Source organism: Bufo gargarizans, chromosome 1 (assembly GCF_014858855.1).
Source record: "Bufo gargarizans isolate SCDJY-AF-19 chromosome 1, ASM1485885v1, whole genome shotgun sequence".
Classification (NCBI taxonomy): domain Eukaryota; kingdom Metazoa; phylum Chordata; class Amphibia; order Anura; family Bufonidae; genus Bufo; species Bufo gargarizans.
Window position 1 is genome coordinate 753717478 of NC_058080.1, and position 18957 is coordinate 753736434.

General features: G+C 45.0%; 1 protein-coding gene across 1 annotated transcript in view; it reads right to left on the minus strand.

The window, feature by feature from the left end:
• LOC122925104 (zinc finger protein 134-like) overlaps nucleotides 1–18957 on the minus strand; it is a 53183-nt gene that overhangs the window by 13833 nt on the left and 20393 nt on the right. The window lies entirely within an intron of this gene.

Sequence of the window (18957 nt, forward strand, 5' to 3'; positions counted from 1 at the left end):
GTGAGGTGACAGAGATGTGTGCGCACTGAGTTCTTTGAAATTCAAATCTGTTTCCAAGAAGTAACATCAAGAATTTTTTAAATCAGCGGCGGAAAACACCTTGACAGTTTTACTCTATATGCGGCAGGGGCATACATAGAATTTATTAGGCCCTATAGCAGGAATCTGAATTGGGCCCCCATGTTTCTTTCCAAGCCCTGCTGACTACCCATCCCTGGTCCCTCCAACCGTCTACCTCAGGCCCTCCCCTCCCTCACCCGTGAACTGTAGGTACATTGGCGCTACATTACACATTACTACTGTTTTTGATAATAACCTGGGGGGTGCTAATGAAACAACATGTACACAAGGGGTGACATTAGTAGGTATAATGTACTATATAGCACTACCGTCCAAGCCCGTGTTCACATTACTGTTAGTTTTCTGTTCTTCTGATCAGTCAGAAGAAAAAAAAAAAGAAAAAGAAGAAACAATAAAACAGACCCTTTATTTTAAGCATCCGTTATGCTCATTTATGCACATTTTGGCCATTTCCGTCTGAGATACGCTATTTTAGACGGTACGAAAAAAAAAAGACTTTGTGTAGAACTTTTTTTTACATTAAAAAAACTGATATCATATGGAAATGGCTAAAGAGGCCCTGGCAAGGACTCTGGACGGAGCTGTTGTGCTAATTGTAATAAAGGGCGTGGCCTTTTCTCCACAGCCGGGCCCCATAGCAGTTGCGTGGTCTGCCTCTATTAGAGGTACGCCACTGGGTGGCGGTATTAATATTATAGTAAAAGGGGAAACTGCTGGTGAGATATAGGTGTGGGTTTAGCTTAATGCTTTATAGCTCTGCGCTGTATCTCTTATCTATATAAAAATAAGTTTCTGTCTGTCTGTCTAGACGTCTGTCTGGATGTTCTTTATGCGCGACCAAACGACTGGAACGATCTTTACCAAATTTGGCACACAGGTACATCAGGTGTCCGGAAAGGTTTTAGACTCAGCTCTCTAGGACATACCGTTCCTAAGATATTCCCAAAAAATTAGCCCCCCCCCCCATACAAGCCTGCAAGTCTTTCTCTTCAAATCCCAACTGCCATAAACACAGTTTTACTCCAGGTTTCCATAACAACCCAGCCATTTTTCTTTAGTGCTTAAAGGGGTGGGGACTGTGTTGGTCACTGTTTTTAAAGGGGTGGGCACAGTGGAGGTGGCGTTTATTAAAGGGGCGGGCACAGTGGCGGTCACTGTTATTAAATGGGCGGGCACCGTGGAGGTCACTGTTATTAAATGGGCAGGCACCGTGGAGGTCACTGTTATTACAGGGGCGAGCTCTATGAAGGTCCCTGTTAAAGGGGTGGTCACTGTAAAAGTCACTGTTAAAAAGTGCGGTAACTGTGAAAGTCACTGTTAAAGGAGCGGTCACTATGAAAGTTACTGTTAAAGGGGCGGTCACTGTGAATGTCCCTGTTAAAGGGGCGGTCACTGTGAAAGTCACTGTTAAAGGGGCGGTCACTGTGAAAGTCACTGTTAAAGGGGCGGTCACTGTGAAAGTCACTGTTAAAGGGGCGGTCACTGTGGAGGTCAATGTTAAAGGGCCAGGCACTGTAGAGGTCACTGGTATGGGGGAAACTGTCGATATCTTTTTACGCCACACGGAAACATATTTATACGCGACCAAACTACTGGACCGATCTTCACCAAATTTGGCGCACAGGTACATCAGGTGTCCGGGAAGGTTTTAGACCTGGTCTCAGCTCTCTAGGACGTACCGTTCATGAGATATTCCAAAAAATGAGCCCCCCAATACAAGCCTGCAAGTCTTTCTCAGTAAAGTAATACTTCCTGATATTACTTTAAAGCCTTTGCCCCTCTAATTTAAAACTATGTCCTCTTGTAGCAGTTTTTCTTTTAAATATTCTCTCCTCTTTTACCTTTTTGATTCCCTTTATGTATTTAGCAGTTTCTATCATATCCCCTCTGTCTCGTCTTTCTTCCAAGCTATACATGTTAAGGTCCTTTAATCTTTCCTGGTAAGTTTTATCCTGCAATCCATGTACCAGTTTAGTAGCTCTTCTCTGAACTCTCTCCAAAGTATCAATATCCTTCTGGAGATATGGTCTCCAGTACTGAGCACAATACTCCAAATGAGGTCTCACTAGTGCTCTGTAGAGCGGCATGAGCAACTCCCTCTTTATACTGGTAATGCCTCTCCCTATACACCCAAGCATTCTGCTAGCATTTCCTGCTGCTCTATGACACTGTCTGCCTACCTTTTAAGTCTTCTGAAATAATGACCCCTAAATCCCTTTCCTCAGATACTGAGGTTAGGACTGTATCATTGATTTTATATTCTGCTCTTGGGTTTTTACACCCCAGGTGCATTATCTTGCACTTATCAACATTAAATTTTAGTTGGCAGATTTTTTACCATTCCTCTAGTTTTCCTAAATCCTTTTCCATTTGGTGTATCCCTCCAGGAACATCAACCCTGTTACAAATCTTTGTGTCATCAGCAAGAAGACACACCTTACCATCGAGGCCTTCTGCAATTTCGCTGATAAAGATATTAAACAATATGGGTCCCAGAACAGATCTCTGAGGTACCCCACTGGTAACAAGACCATGGTCTGAATATACTCCATGGACTACAACCCTCTGTTGTCTGTCCCTCAGCCACTGCCTAATCCATTCAACAATATGGGAGTCCACGCGCAAAGACTGCAATTTATTGATAAGCCTATGTGGGACAGTATCAAAAGCCTTACTAAAAGGTCCAGATAAGCGATGTCTACTGCACCTCCGCCATCTATTATTTTAGTCACCCAATCAAAAAAATCAATAAGATTAGTTTGACATAATCTCTTTGAAGTAAACCCATGCTGTTTTTTATCTTTCAATCCATGGTATTTTAGATGTTCCACAATCCTCTCCTTAAGTATGGTTTCCATTAATTTCCCCACTATTGATGTCAGGCTTACTGACCTATAGTTTTGTTTTTAATGATTTTGGCCACTTCTGCTGAGTACCACAGTGGCCTCTTCCTTTTTTTTGCTTTTACTGACAAGTCTAATGCAATTTTCTGTTGCCTTCAATAGTGACACTTTTAAGTAGTCCCATTTCTCCTGGACTCCATTGAAACTGTTCCAATCTGATAGGGACTCTTATACCACAAATCTAATTTTAGAAAAGTCAGTTTTTCAAAATCTAAAACTATTGTAACTCAGTGTCACGGCAGACAGGATACAAGATACACAGGATATAAACAAACAAGTGTCTAGGCAAGAAGCTGGGGATAGAGGTTACCTCCTGACAAATCCCTACCAGCTCTCCCTAGACTTCTATGCCCACGTTCAGACCCTGAAGGTGGGAATAACGTGTCCTTGTGCCTGGGCTGAAGATTCCCTAGAATCCCTAAGATGGTGAAAGGGGGAAAGAGGCAGCCTGCTCCATCAGGACCTGGAGGGGGCAGGCGTCTCTCTAACAGCCTAGACAGACAACCACAAGAAAACAAAACCAACTTATCTTTACTGAGCAGGAACAGCAAATCCTTCCTTCCTCTGAGCCAGACAGAAGCTATAACCCGCACAGGACACTGGGAGTGGGCGTAATTTAAACTCAAACCAACGACCCCACCCAGTGCACCTGAAGGGGGGCGGATATAGCTCAATTCCAAAACAAAAAGGCTACACACCCGCTGCTAACCTGGCAGACCTCTGCACATAGCCTGAGCAGGGCATGACAGTACTACCCCTTCTATGGGTGACCTCCGGACACCCCCGGCCCAACTTTATCCAGGTAGGATCTGTGAAAAGCCCTCACCAGTCGGCTGGCACTAACATTCACAGCCGGAACCCACATCTTCTCCTCAGGGCTGTATCCCCTCCAGTGTACCAGATACTGAAGGGAACCCCGAAGAACTCTTGAGTCGAGAACCCTGGAGATCTCGAACTCTAAATTTCCATCAACCATAACATGGGGAGGAGGCAATGGCGATGGTTCCACCGGTTTCACATATTTCTTTAGTAAAGACTTGTGGAACACATCATGGATCCTCCAAGTCTGCGGAAGATCCAGACGAAACGCTACTGGATTGACCACCGCAGATATTTTGTAAGGTCCAATAAATCTTGGACCCAGTTTCCAAGATGGTACTCTCAGTTTAATATTTTTAGTAGATAACCACACCAGATCACCCACACACAGGTCCAGACCAGTCATACGTCTCTTGTCAGCCATTCGCTTATACCTCTCACCCATCTTCTCCAAATTCACCTGGATCCTCCGCCAGATAGAAGACAAGGCAGAAGAAAATCTCTCCTCCTCTGGCATCCCAGATGAACTAGTCCCAGAAAATGTACCAAACTGAGGATGAAAACCGTATGCGCCAAAAAATGGCGACTTACCCATGGCCTCCTGCCTACGATTATTCAAAGCAAACTCTGCTAGGGACAAGAATGAGGGCCAGTCCTCCTGATTCTCAGCCACAAAGCACCTCAAGTAGGTCTCCAGGTTTTGAATAGTACGCTCTGTCTGCCCATTCGACTGCGGATGAAAAGCCGAAGAGAACGAAAGTTGAATGCCAAGCCGAGAGCAGAACGCCCTCCAAAACCTGGAGACAAACTGCGTGCCCCTATCAGAAACCACATCCGAGGGAATGCCATGCAATTTCACGATATTATCAACAAAAATCCGAGCAAGAGTTTTGGCATTGGGCAGACTGGCTAACGATACAAAGTGAGCCATTTTACTAAAACGGTCAACAACCACCAAAATTACTGGTTTTCCCAGAAGGAACTTGGCAGATCCGTAATAAAGTCCATAGACAAGTGTGTCCAAGTACGAGACGGAATAGACAGAGGACAAATAGACAACCTTTGACCGTGCACAGGTTTCACAGTATCATGATGTTCCTTGAATACCTTGTATCGCAGTCCATCAGGAACAAACAACCTCCCTGGGGGACAAGAACCAGGAGCCCCCTCCTGGGCTCCCAACACCTCCATCTCCAATTCGGGATACAGAGCGGAGACCACCACCCCATCAGCCAAAATCGGAGCAGGATCCTCTGAATCACATCCCCCAGGAAAACTGCGAGACAACGCATCAGCCTTGACGTTTTTAACCCCCAGGGCGAAAAGTAACCACAAAATTGAACCTGGTAAAGAACAGTGACCATCTGGCCTGTCTAGGATTCAGACGCTTGGCAGATTGCAGGTAAGCCAAATTCTTATGATCCGTATATACTGTAACGGGATGAGACGCCCCCTCCAACCAGTGACGCCATTCCTCAAAGGCCAATTTGATGGCCAGCAATTCCCTATCTCCTACATCATAATTCCTCTCGGCGACCGAGAGCTTCTTGGAAAAAAAAGCACACGGAACCCATTTGCCAGGGGATGAACCCTGCGACAGCACTGCTCCAACCCCCACCTCTGATGCATCAACCTCCACCACGAATGGCTGAGACACATCGGGCTGCACCAGAATGGGAGCAGACGCAAAACATTCCTTAATAGCTGAAAAGGCCTGCAATGCCTCATCCGACCAGACAGAGACATCGGCGCCCTTCTTAGTCATATCGGTCAGAGGTTTCACAATGGTAGAATAGTTCAAGATAAATTTTCTATAATAATTAGTAAACCCCAAAAACCGCATCAAAGCTTTCTGATTCTCCGGTCGGTCCCATTCCAGAACCGCCCGGACCTTTTCGGGATCCATACGAAAACCAGAGTCAGAAAGCAGATATCCCAGAAACGGAAGCTCCTGCACAGAAAACACACATTTCTCCAATTTGGCATATAATTTATTCTCCCGAAGGATCGTCAAAACCTGTCTCACGTGATCCTGATGGGTCTTCAGATCAGGAGAGTAAATTAGAATGTCATCCAAGTAAACTACCACGAACCTCCCCACAAAATGATGGAAAATGTCATTGACGAATCGCTGAAATACCGCTGGCGCGTTAGTTAACCCAAAAGGTATAACCAGATTCTCGAAATGACCGTCGTGCGTGTTGAAAGCCGTTTTCCACTCATCCCCTTCCTTGATTCTGATCAGATTGTAGGCCCCTCTTAAATCCAACTTGGAGAACACCTTGGCTCCAACAATCTGATCAAAAGATCGGAGATCAAAGGAAGGGGATACGGATCACGGACCATAAAACGGTTCAATTCCTGGAAATCCAAACAAGGTCTCAGTGATCCATCCTTTTTCTTTACAAAAAATAAACCCACTGCCACCAGAGACTTAGATGGCCTAATATGACCTTTTGCCAAACTCTCGGCAATATACAGTACTTCCGCATGACCTCTCTTTCAGGCTGAGAAAGATTGTAAAGCCGAGACTTTGGCAACTTAGCCCCTGGGATAAGATTAACTGGACAATCATAGTCACGATGAGGGGGCAATTCGTGAGCCCCACCCTCCGAAAAGACATCCGCAAAATCTGAGAGATACCGAGGTAAAGCCGTAGTAGACACACCAGAGATAGATGTGCCAAGACAATTGTCCGAACAAAATTCACTCCAACCAATGATCTTTCTTGCTTTCAAATCTATAATTGGGTTATGTTTTGTCAACCACGGTAACCCTAAGACTATAGGAGCCGGCAAGTCCTTCATGACAAAACAAGACATGATCTCAACATGTGAATCACCCACCATTAACAGAATACCATGAACAATATGAGTGAGACTCCTTTGAGAAAGAGGGGAAGAATGAATTGCGAATACCGGAATCTCTCTTTCTAAAGTGCTTAGAACCAGATTTTGAAGAAAAAAGGAAAATCAATAAAGTTTACCCCAGCACCACAGTCAATGAATACTTCAACAAAAAAATATTGAGTCTAGCGCCACCATAGCTGGAAGGAGAAAACGAGTATTACAGGGAGTTTGCATACCTGCTTGCTCTACCACCCCATTCACACTACCAAGAGTCAGGGATGTTTCTTTTTTCTCTTTAAGTAAACCTCTTTGTGATTCTTTCTCATCAACATGCGGTTTAACAAAAGGACAAGCAAAAATAAAATGTCCACTTTTTCCACAGTAATAACATAGTTTTTGCAACCTCCTAAAGTTCCTACTACCAGAACGGATAGATACCTGACCCAACTGCATGGGTTACTCCCCTACCCTAGAGTTACATGTCATATCACCCTAGGGAGCAGGTGAGACAAAACCACTCACAGAAGGGATCCCTTGCGCGGAGGGAACCTTACACCTCTCTCTAATACATCTATCTAACTGTACTGCCAAAGACATAGCATTCTCCAATGTATCCGGGTACTCATGAAAAGCTAGGGCATCTTTCAATCTCTCAGATAACCCCTGACAAAACTGACTACGTAACGTGGGGTCATTCCACTCTGACTCGGTACCCCATCTCCTAAACTCAACGCAGTAAGCCTCTGTAGTATGTTCACCTTGTAATAAATTACGCAATTTTGATTCTGCCATCGAGACCCGATCTGGATCATCATAAATTAATCCCAAGGCTTTAAAAAATTCTTCCACCGACCGGAGGGCCAGAGAACCGGACGGCAGAGAAAAGGCCCAGGATTGCACATCCCTTTTAAGCAGGGAAATGATTATCCCTACCCTCTGACTCTCATCACCAGACGAAGATGGACGCAGCCGAAAATACAACTTGCATGACTCTTTAAAGCGGATAAAGTCATCCACACCCCCTGCAAATCTATCAGGGAGAGCGACTTTAGGCTCCCCATAAATTTGACTTCCTCCTATTGCACCTGATGCCAGAGCATTCTGACACCGTGTGACCGAATTACGCAGATCCGCAACCTCTAGGGATAATCCCTGCATGCGATCAACTAGCGCATCAATTGACTCCATCTCAAAACAGCTGAGAAATGGCAGTCAAAGTATTGGCGGGTTATAATGTCACGGCAGACAGGATACAAGATACACAGGATATAAACAAACAAGTGTCTAGGCAAGAAGCTGGGGATAGAGGTCACCTCCTGACAAATCCCTACTAGCTCTCCCTAGACTTCTATGCCAACGTTCATGCCCTGAAGGTGGGAATAACGTGTCCTCGTGCCTGGGCTGAAGATTCCCTAGAATCCCTAAGATGGTGAAAGGGGGAAAGAGGCAGCCTGCTCCCTCAGGACCTGGAGGGGGCAGAAGTCTCTCTAACCGCCTAGACAGACAACCACAAGAAGACAAAACCAACTTATCTTTACTGAGCAGGAACAGCAAATCCTTCCTTCCTTCCTTCCTCTGAGCCAGACAGAAGCTATAACCCGCACAGGACACTGGAAGTGGGCGTAATATAAACTCAAACCAACGACCCCACCCAGTGTACCTGAAGGGGGGCGGATATAGCTCAATTCCAAAACAAAAACAAAAAGGCAACACACGCGCTGCTAACCTGGCAGACCTCCGCACATAGCCTGAGCAGGAGATGACACTCAGTAACTGTACTTATAGTAAACCACACTGACTGGTGATCACTAGATCCCAAGCTTTCCCCTACAGTAATATCAGATACTAAATTCCCATTTGTGAATACTAAATCTAAAATGGCATACTTCCGGGTTGGCTCCTCAACTACTTGCTGTAGAGATAATCCCAGTAGGGAATTTAGAATATCTGTACTCCTGGCAGAACTAGCTATTTTGGTTTTCCAGTTTACATCAGGAAGATTAAAGTTTCCCATAATGATAACTTCCCCCTTCAATGTCATTTTAGCTATTTCCTCAACGATCATCTGATTCTTTGACTGGCTAGGTGGTCTGTACATCACACCTACACGAGTTACCTTATGATTATCAAGCTGCAAGGTAACCCAAACTGACTCTAAATTGGTCTCGCTAACTTGTATCAAATTAGATTTCATGATATCTTTCACATACAGGGCCACCCCTCCCCCTTATTGCCTTCTCTGTCTTTCCTGTATAGAGAGAACCCTAGTATTGTTATATCCCAGTCATTACTCCCATTGAACCACGTCTCAGTAACAGCCACTAAATCTATATTCTCAGATGCCATTATAGCCTCAAGATCATTGATCTTATTCCCTAACTGCGAGCATTTGTAGACAAGAATCTGAGCTTGTCATTTCCTAACCTTTGTGCTAATGGCATCTTCTGGCATTGTTCCGGGGGGCAGTCGGACTGCTGGATTATAACTCTTTTGCCCCCCTTTCCTAGTTTAAATGCTCCTTAGAAAATACTTGGAACTGTTCACTGAGGACATTCGTTCCCTTGAGAGAAAGATGCAAACCATCTTTCTTGTACAGTTCTTTTTCATTCCAACGAGAGCTAACATGAGACACAAAGCCAAACCCTTGGTTCAGACACCATTCACCAAGCCATACATTGAATTCCTTAATGCACATCTTCCTGTCATGCTGAAGGTTATGCACAGGCAAAACTACAGAGAATGAAACAGTTGATGCAACCTCCCGTATATCATTTCCAAGTGTGTGAAAAGCTTTCTTCACCTTTGAAACCTCATTGCAAGCCAGATCATTTGTCCCAAGATGGACAATAACATCCACCTCCCTTTCCTGCTTTGCTTGCCTAACAATATTAAGGATCCGTCGTCTATCCCTGCTAGCGGTAGCACCAGGGAGACATCTCACAGTGGAGGTCACGGTTATTAAAGGGGCGGGCACAGTGGAGGTCCCTGTTATTAAAGGGGCGGGCACTATGGAGGTCACTGTTATTAAAGGGCGAGCTCTATGAAGGTCCCTGTTAAAGGGGCGGTCACTGTGAAAGTCACTGTTAAAGGGGCGGTCTCTGTGAAAGTCACTGTTAAAGGGGCGGTCACTTTGAAAGTCACTGTTAAAGGGGCAGTCACTGTGAAAGTCACTGTTAAAGGGGTGGTCAATGCTAAAGGGGCGGTCACTGTTGAAGGGGCGGGCACTGTGGAGGTCACTGTTAAAGGGTGTGCACTGTGGAGGTCATTGTTTAAGGGGCGGGTACTGTAGAGGTCACTGTTATGGGGGAAACTGTCGATATCTTTTTACGACACACGGAAACATAAAATGAAATAGATTAAATATACCCGTGCAAAGCCGGGTCCTTCTGCTAGTCTCATATATATAAAAATTAGTTTCTGTCTGTCTGGACGTTCTTTATGCGCGACCAAACGACTGGACCGATCTTTACCAAATTTGGTACACAGGTACATCAGGTGTCCGGTAAGATTTTAGACCAGTTCTCTAGGATGTACCGTTCCTGAGATATTCCCAAAATATGACCTGCATTAGCCAATAGAAGCCAGCAAGCCCTTTACTTAAATCCGAACTGCCATTTACATGGTCGCATGTTCCTTACTAGCCAATAGAAGCTCGCAGGTCCTACTCTAGGTTGTCATAACAATTGATCACAGGTTTTGCAGTTCGCAGGTCCTTAAATATTTAGTGATGTGACGTATGACAGCACAACTACACTGCTACATGCATGGGGGGCAGGGTCCACTATTAAATGGACGGGTGCTGTGGAGTTCACTATTAAAGGGGCGAGCACTGTGGAGGTCACTGTTAAAGGGGCAGGCACTGCGGAGGTCACTGTTAAAGGGGTGGTCAATGTTAAAGGGGCAGGCACTGTGGAAGTTACTGTTAAAGGGTCAGGTACTGTGGAGGTCACTGTTAAAGGGGCGGCCACTATGAATGTCACTGTTATAGGGACAGACACTGTGGAGGTCACTGTTATAGGGACGGGTTCTGTGGAGGTCACTGTCAAAGGGGTGAGAACTGTGGAGGTCACTGTTAAAGGAGCTGTCACTGTTGAAGGGACAGGCAATGTGAAGGTCTCTGTTAAAGGGGCGGGCACTGTGGAGGTCTCTGTTAAAGAAGCAGGTACTGTGGAGGTCACTATTGAAGGGATGGGCAATGTTGAGGTCTCTATTAAAGAGGCGGGTACTGTAGAGGTCAATGTTAAAGGGGCGGGCACTGTGGACGTCTCTGTTAAAGGGATGGGCACTGTGGAGGTCACTGTTAAAGGGGCGGGCACTGTGGAGGTCACTATTAAAGGGGCGGACACGGTGGAGATCACTGTTAAAGGGGCGGGTAATGTAGAGGTCACTGTTATGGGGGGAAACTTAATATCTTTTTACGACACATGGAAACATTAAATGAAATATGTGCGAAGTCGGGGTCTTCTGCTAGTATTTTATAATATTAAAATGAGATTTTGTCTGGACGTCTGTCTGTCTGGAGGTCTGTCTGAATGTTCTTTATGCGCGACCAAACAACTGGACCGATATTCACCAAATTTTGCACACAGGTACATCAGGTGTCCGGGAAGGTTTTATACCGAGTCTCAGGTCTCTAGGATGTACCGTTACTGAGATATTCCCAGAGGCTATTATTAAAGGAGCAGCTGCTGTGGAGGTCACTGTTAAGTCAGTAGGTGTGGCAAAACCAACCTCGCCACAGTGTTTTGGAGGGGGCTGTTTGCCAGCCTCCTGCCCTGGGATTATGGTCCCTTAAGTTATTGGGTCTTAAGGCACTTGGGACTGAGCCCTCTGTCCCTGGATTGCATCATTTGCCTTACTTGCTTGGATGAAGCACATGGTGAGAACAATAGATAGCGGCCATTTTAACTCACAGACACTGTTCTGACTTTTCAACACGGTGCTATCTTGCCTGTATTTGGTGCACAGAGACATCATTCAGTAGTTTGAAACTACCAAACAGGGGACACATTTATTAGTGACTATTTTCTGTATAACGTGTACATTTTCAGTGTAACTGGCATAAAACTGTATCTTCCAAACTACTGAACAGATGTGGGTGAATTTTGGATATGTGGTTCACCCAGATCCCCCGGTTCCGAGGATATATTGGTTATGGGGTTATTGCATGGTTTGGGGTTCCTGTGATATGTTTTATAAAACTGTATTTCTCTGCCTTTGATAATTATATTCGCCAGTGTGTTCAATAATCATCATCGGCAGAGGGGAGGATTTTGTGTGGGTGTGTTTCTATTGTCCCATTGTGCCATTGTGTGTTTAAATGGTGATGTCTGTCCTGTTGTCTCCACATGTGTATTGGCGATCTCCCTTTTGTCCTGAGAGATAATTGGATTGCCCTCGGTTGTCTCCGGGACAGAGAGGAGGAAACCATGATGCATTGTGGGGATGTGTTGTATCTGTTATGTATTTGCAAGAACTGTAATAAAAACCCGGCTGGGTTTGCCAGCACGTCAGACCACTGCTTGACCTTCAACACGGAGCCTTGTCTCGTTATTGGGGGGATTCCCTGTATGCTGTTGGAGACCGATTGCCAGGAGTGTAAGCTGATTGTATGCTTTTCCTGTTCGTCTGCTGGCAGCTATTCGTGAGGTTCCAGTTTGGAGTGCTATTTTGTATCCAGATCGGGAGGTTGGTGTTCTGCAGTAGCTGTGCCTGTCTCTCAGAAAGGGGCATATCGCCTAAACGGATTTTAACCCCTTGTCTGCTGAAATGGTTCGTTACAGTAGGGTACTGTGAAGTCACTGTTAAGGGAGCAGGGTACTGTGGAGGTCACTGTTAAGGGAAAACTGTACTGTGGCAGTCACTGTTAAAAGGACGGGTGCTGTGGAGATCTGTTAAGGGGCAGGGAACAGTGGAGGTCACCGATAAGGGGACAATCCCCTATGGAGGTTAATGTCAAGGGAGTGGGGTGCTGTGAAGGTCAAAGTTAAGGGGATGTGCTGCTGTGGAGGTCCCATTTTAAGGAGGCGGGGCACTGTGGGGGGGGGTCAGTGTTAAGGGGTGAGGGGGTGTGGAGTTCACTGCTAAGGGGGCAGGGTACTGTAGAGGTCACTATTATGGTGTCGATATCTCTTGAAGTCACACAGAAACATTAAAATAAATAGATGAAATATACCCGTGCGAAGCAAGGTCCTTCTGCTAGCACTTTATATATACACAGCTCTGCACTGTACGCTTTATATATACACAGCTGTGCGCTGTACGCTTTATATATACACAGCTCTGCGCTGTATGCTTTATATATACACAGCTCTGTGCTGTATGCTTTATATATACACAGCTCTGTGCTGTATGCTTTATATATACACAAAGCACTGCGCTGTATGCTTTATATATACACAGCTCTGCACTGTATACTTTATATATACACAGCTCTGCGCTGTATGCTTTATATATACACAGCTCTGCACTGTACGCTTTATATATACACAGCTCTGTGCTGTACCTTTTTTATATATACAGCTCTGGGCTGTACACTTTATATATATATATATATACACACAGCTCTGTACTGTATGCTTTATATATACACAGCTCTGCACTGTACGCTTTATATATACACAGCTCTATACTGTATGCTTTATATATACACAGCTCTGTACTGTATGCTTTATATATACACAGCTATGTGCTGTATGCTTTATATATACACAGCTCTGCACTGTATGCTTTATATATACACAGCTCTGTGCTGTATGCTTTATATATACACAGCTCTGTACTGTATGCTTTATATATACACAGCTCTGCACTGTATGCTTTATATATACACAGCTCTGCGCTGTATGCTTTATATATACACAGCTCTGCACTGTATGCTTTATATATACACAGCTCTGCACTGTACGCTTTATATATACACAGCTCTATACTGTATGCTTTATATATACACAGCTCTGTGCTGTATGCTTTATATATACACAGCTATGTGCTGTATGCTTTATATATACACAGCTCTGCACTGTATGCTTTATATATACACAGCTCTGTGCTGTATGCTTTATATATACACAGCTCTGTACTGTATGCTTTATATATGCACAGCTCTGCGATGTACGCTTTATATCTACACAGCTCTGTACTGTATGCTTTATATATACACAGCTCTGCGCTGTATGCTTTATATATACACAGCTCTGCGCTGTAAGCTTTATATATAGACAGCACTCACTGGCGTAACTATAGGGGTCACAGCTGTAACAGTTGCGACCAGGCCCCTAAGCCAGGTGGCCCAGAGGGCCCCCTTGCCAGTGGTACTGCACTTTTTCCTTTATATGATGCAGTGCATCTTATAAATGGAATACTAGTGAGAACTTCCATAAAGGAAGCGCTCGCTAGTCTGAAGGAGGAGGGGGGAGAGAAGCGCGGTGAGCGCTGTACAGTATTTACGCCTCCTTCTGCTTGCTCTTCTCAGGGCCTGCGCTGCTGTGTCCTGGCTGCCTGCAGCGTCAGGACGTACAGAGCGCACTCTGACCTGACGCTGCAGGAGGTCACGTGACTGCAGCCCGGACCCCGAGAAGACAAGACAGCCAGGACAGGGAGAGTGGCAGCAGAAAAGGTAAGTTACTTTATTATTTTACAGTCTGATCTGAGGTCTGATATTGAGGTCTAATGGGGGGTCTGGAGAGGTCTGACTGGGGGGTCTGGATATCTGACTGGGGGGTTTGGAGGTATAACTGGGGGTCTGACTGGAGGTCTGGAGTTCTAATGGGGGTAAGATATGGGGGTCTGGTGGTCTAGTGGGAGTCTAGAGGTCAAATGGAGGTCTGGACATCTGATATAAGGGTCTGGTCTGATATGTGGGTCTAGAGGTCTGATACGGGGGTCTGGAAGTCTGATGGGGTCTGGAGGTGTAATGGGTTGTGTTCCTGACTGGAATACATTGGCTAAAGTCTCAGTTTTTAATATCAGTCTGAGGGATTAGCCAGTATTGTCAGTTGCATATCATTGTGCAGCGATTTATCACATTGGAATATCATTGAAAAAGTCATTTATTTCAGTAATTGAATTCAAAAAGTGAAACGCATATGTTATATAGACTCATTGCACACAGAGTAATGTATTTCAAGCATTCATTTATTTTAATGTTGATCATTATGGTTTACAGCTAATAAAAACCCAAACGTCAGTATCTCTAAAAATTACAATAGTGTGAAAAAGTTCAATCTTGTAGACTTAAGGTATCACACTCTAATCAGCACAAACACCTGCAAAGGTTTCCTAAGCCTTTTAATGGTCCCTCAGTCTGGTTCAGTAGGCCACATAATCATAGGGGAAGACTGCTGAATTTACAGTTGTCCAGAAGACAGTCATGAACACCCTCCACACGGATTAGCCTTAAGGGTCAGAGCTAAAGAAGCTGTCTGTTTAATAAGTGCTGTATCCAAGTATATCAATGGAAAGGTGAGTGGATGGAAAACGTGTGTTAGAAAAAGGTGCACTAGCAACAGGGATGACTGCAGCCTTGAAATGATTGTCCAAAAAAGGCCATTCAAGAATTTGGGGGAGATTTACAAGGAGTGGACTGTGGCTGGAGTCCCAAGGCAGACCTCCAGGAAGTCTTGCAAACAGGACACAGGCAGATACAGACCAGGGACCAACAGAGTACTTTATTACACATGTAATAAGTGAACATGAAAGTTCTGAAAGCAGGTTAAACAATAGTAGTAGCACTACCACAGAACCAAGTGCACCGACAGACCAGAGGCAAAACCCAGAGGGCAAAGAGCCAGTGAGCCCCGTTCTTCACAGAGCCCCTGGTGGTGGGGATGAACTGGGCTGAGAGCTCACTGGTCGCACCTCCAGTAAGGTCCCGGTACACTTGGCTGCTACCTGTAAATAACCAAAAACAACAGGACTGGAACCCAACCAAACTCACAACATGGATCTGACAACAAACAGGAACCAGCACACAAGCAGATGCCCGGACCCCAAGCGGAATGGAAGCATGGTGGTCTCAGGCAGAGCTGCACACAGACTAGAGATCCTCCCTCCGGAGAACCCAGGAGTACTCTTACAAAGGTAGGACAAACACAGGAACAGAAGCAGTAAGGCACTGCAGGACAGACATGGAACAGACTGGATCAGAAGCAGTGGGCACTGCCAGGCTGGACATAGATCAGACTGGATCAGAAGCAGTTTAGCACTGCCAAGCTATCAGACGCAGTTAGAGCACTGCTATGCTAAACATGGAACAAAACAGGTGCAGAAGATCAGGCAAGGCAAGGACATCAACAACACCAACACTATACCAGACGACACCACACAGAAGGGCAAATGGCAAAACCCCCTGGGTCAGCAGCAAGAGGCTACACCCAGCAGGACAAAACACAGACTAACCACAAGCCCCACAGCTCACAGACAGATATACAGTCATGTGAAAAAATTAGGACACCCTTTGAAAGCATGTGTTTTTTTGTAACATTTTAAATAAAAGGTTATTTCATCTTCGTTTCAACAATACAGAGAGATTAAAGTAATCCAACTAAACAAAGAAAACTGAAGAAAAGTCTTTTCAAGATCTTCTGTAAATGTCATTCTACAAAAATGCCTATTCTAACTGAGGAAAAAGATAGGACACCCTTGCCCCTAATAGCGAGTGTTACCTCCTTTGGCTGAAATAACTGCAGTGAGACGGTTCTTGTAGCCATCTACCAGTCTTCGACATCGGTCTGAGGAAATTTTACCCCACTCCTCAATGCAGAACTTTTTCAGCTGTGAGATGTTTGAGGGGTTTCTTGCACGTACAGCCCTTTTCAAGTCACCCCACAGCATCTCAATGGGATTCAAATCTGGACTTTGACTTGGCCATTCCAGGACTCTCCATTTCTTCTTTTTCAGCCAATCTTTGGTTGATTTACTAGTATGTTTTGGGTCATTGTCATGTTGCATGGTCCAGTTCCGCTTCAGCTTTAATTTTCTAACTGATGGTCTCACATGTTCTTCAAGCACCTTCTGATACACAGTAGAATTCATCGTGGATTCTATGATGGTGAGCTGACCAGGTCCTGCTGCAGCAAAGCAGCCCCAAACCATGACACTTCCACCTCCATGCTTCACAGTTGGTATGAGGTTCTTTTCTTGGAATGCTGTGTTTGGTTTACGCCAAACATGTCCTCTGCTGTTGTGTCCAAATAATTCAATTTTGGACTCATCTGTCCAAAGAACATTATTCCAGAAGTCCTGGTCTTTGTCAACTTTATCTCTGGCAAATGTCAGTCTGGCCTCGATGTTTCTCTTGGAAAGCAAAGGTTTCCTCCTTGCACACCTCCCATGCAAGTTAAACTTGTACAGTCTCTTTCTGATTGTAGAGGCATGTACTTCTACATCAACAGTAGCCAGAGCCTGCTGTAGTTCTCGAGATGACACTTTAGGGTTTTTGGAGACCTCTTTTAGCATCTTGCGGTCTGCTCTTGGGGTGAACTTGCTGGGGCGACCAGTCCTGGGCATGTTGGCAGTTGTTTTGAAAGCCCTCCACTTGTAGACTATCTTCCGGACAGTGGAATGGCTGATTTCAAAATCTTTTGAGATCTTTTTAAATCCCTTCCCAGACTCATAGGCTGCTACAATCTTTTTTCTGAAGTCCTCTGACAGCTCTTTTGCTCTCACCATGGTGCTCACTCTCACTTCAACAGTCAGGAGCACACCAAACTAAATGTCTGAGGTTTAAATAGGGCAAGCCTCATTCAACATGCAGAGTAACGATCTACTAATTATGTGCACCTGGTGTGATATACCTGTGTGAGATCTGAGCCAATTTAAGAGGGAATACATGTGAGGGTGTCCTATCTTTTTTCTCAGTTAGAATAGGCATTTTTGTAGAATGACATTTACAGAAGATCTTGAAAAGACTTTTCTTCAGTTTTCTTTGTTTAGTTGGATTACTTTAATCTCTCTGTATTGTTGAAACGGAGATGAAATAACCTTTTATTAAAAATGTTACAAAAAACCACATGCTTTCAAAGGGTGTCCTAATTTTTTCACATGACTGTAGCTGTGATAACAAGGAACAGATCAGGGAATGTTAACCCCACCAGAACCAGGAGTACCAGAAGTACAGAACACCCAATTACAAGTGTCAGTTCACACCAGACAGAATGCTGTAGCCAGCATGCCCCAACCGACAACCAGCATACACAAGATAACTGTAGCCAGTACGAGGTTACAGGCAGCCGGCCTACACAGCAACAAGGAGTAACAGAACCGCACTGTGGTAGAAACAGACATGCATCCAAACTCAGACCCTGTTCACACAGGAACCTCAGAGATAAGGACATGGAAGCCACAAACACAGGCCACAGTTCACACACCAACCGCAGCCAGCACGCAGTCCCAAGCAACCAGCCTACACAGGTGAAAGTCTGCAGCCAGTATGTGAGAGAGCCTGCACGGCAACAGTGACATGAACTGCACAGAGATGCAGACAAGGGGAGTACACACATTCACAGGCAGCAGTTCACACAAGACACTACATCCCCAAGCGACTGGCCTGCACAGGGGTCAGCCTGCAGCCAGCCTACATGGCCACAACTGCCACAGTGAACCGCACCGTGACATGGAGTCAGTGTTTCAAGAGCCACCACACACAGACGTATCCAGGACATGGGCTACAACTGTCGCATTCCTTGTGTCAAGCCACTCATGTCCTAGAGATAATGTCAGAAGCATCTTACCTGGGTTGAGAAGAGAAAGGACTGGACTGTTGCTCAGTGGTCCAAATTCCTGTTTTCATATGAAAGTAAATTTTTCATTTCGATTGGAAATCAAGGTTCCAGAGTCTGGCGGAAGATTTGCTTGAGGTCCAGTATGAAGTTTCCACAGTCAGTGATGGTTTGAGCAGCCATATCATCTGCTGGTGTTGGTCCACTGAGTTATATCAAGTCCTAAGTCAGCACAACCGTCTACCATGCTTCTCTCTGCTGACAAGCTTTATGGAGATGCTGATTTAAATTCTCCAGCAGGACATGGCACCTGTCTACACTGTCAAAAGTACCAATATCTGGTTTAATAACCATGGTATCACTGTTCTTGATTGGCCAGCAAACTTGCCTGATCTAAACCCAATAGTGAATCTATGAGAGACACCAGAGCCAACAATGCAGACGAGCTGAAGGACACTATCAAAGCAACCCGGGCTTCCATAACACCTCAGCAGTGCCACAGGCTGATCATCTCCAAGCAATGCCACATTGATAAAGGAATTCATGCAAAATTAGCCCCAATCAAGTATTCAGTCATAAACTGTA